We start from the raw sequence: 1,623 nt of genomic DNA, 5'->3' as shown, positions 1-1,623 counted from the left end.
TTTTCGTTCACACATACTAATGAAACAATACATTTCTCTTTTAATTATCGTCTTGAAAATGGCTCGGGCACGTTTATCTTTTAGAAATTTTGTTATCTTCTCTTATGAAATAGAAAAAAATTAAGACATTCATCGACGAAATTTCGTATTAAGTCCTTAAAAATTCATCATTCCCTCCTTGGAACGACGATTCTAGGTGCTGGAGACTGGTTGGAATGATACCGGTTCCAATTCCAGCCAAGAAACTCTTTCCAAGGTGTTCGTGGTGGGGAAAAATAATTCCCGTTGGAACGTGACGTCATTCCCAGATGGAATTTCATTCCATGGAGCTCATGGTAGGGTTCCTGATTCGAATCCGCAACCATCGGCTCCACAGTCAGGCACGCTAACCACTCGGCCACCTGGTCAGCCTGAGATATAAAGTAAATATTGCAATATCCAAATATCTGTTGGACACACAGAGTTGCAACTCTGGATTTCTAACAGATATTTCATGATTATTTATTTTAGATATCTTGGAGATCTCTGTTGTATCCAGTTATTTTGCATAAGAGATATTTCAAAGATGTTTTGGGGATATTTGTGACTGCGTGGAGTAGTGTACGACTTCCCAACATTTTGCCCCCCAAGACAAGGATTCCTTTATCACCGAATCTGTAGATTTCTTTTACGTAGGAAGGATGATCGTGAGCTCTATATTCTTTCCAGATGCAGATTTGATTGGAAATAATTCTATAAGGGGAATCTGGATTTATCACTGAATAGAACACGCCCGATTTTTGTTGTAGCCAAGACTGATGTGTCAACTCTATCGAAATGTGACAAATTTTGTAGAAGATAAGAGTTGATGTCACTGAAGAAGGGGGTAGAATTTTCTTCGCAATCCAGGCCGACATTCTAGTCAAATGCAGTGAGATGGACAAACTGGACTGCGCGTATAAGATACTCTCTGCAGAACATTGTTTTCTGGAAATTCTTATTCCAGACGACGCAGCAATATCAAGCTCAAGAGCGTATGGCGGCTTTGACCCGTCTTCTTGGTAACAGTACAACTGGTTTTAAATTGATTAGACATCCAGGATACACCTTTCGGTGGCAACTTGTAACTACAGAGTCCGCTTGAGACTGGCAGATTATGAGAACTCACTGCAAAGAGGATAACATGTTTGTTTCAATGCCCTAATCACAAATCTGGAGGCTAAAATATCAGATGATTAAACTTTCCAATTCCAGAATAGCTGGAAGAACTTACGCTAAACAACTTTTTTTTTTAAAAACCGAATGTTGATACTGCATTCATTATTTGTTCTTGTAACTACATAGACTATAAATTCAATCAATTTTAGTGAAAGCAATTTAGAACTGCTTTGAAAAACATGTTCGTGACATTATAATTCAGTATATTCTGGATATAATGTCACGATATATTTGTGATAAATTGCTTTCTACTTGCCTTTTATGAGCATGTTAAAATTGGTATCAAAACCTATTATTTATTTACATATTTACAGCTGCTAGGTTGATTGTGAGCCTAGATGAACATTCTAAAATTATTTCCTATATTTATTTTATGATCTTTTTAAATTGATGTATATACAGATGTTTTGTGTGCACCTGTGGCGA

This window comes from Parasteatoda tepidariorum, chromosome 7 (genome assembly GCF_043381705.1).
Source record: "Parasteatoda tepidariorum isolate YZ-2023 chromosome 7, CAS_Ptep_4.0, whole genome shotgun sequence".
Classification (NCBI taxonomy): Eukaryota; Metazoa; Arthropoda; class Arachnida; order Araneae; family Theridiidae; genus Parasteatoda; species Parasteatoda tepidariorum.
Note: the sequence above shows the minus strand (reverse complement) of the source record.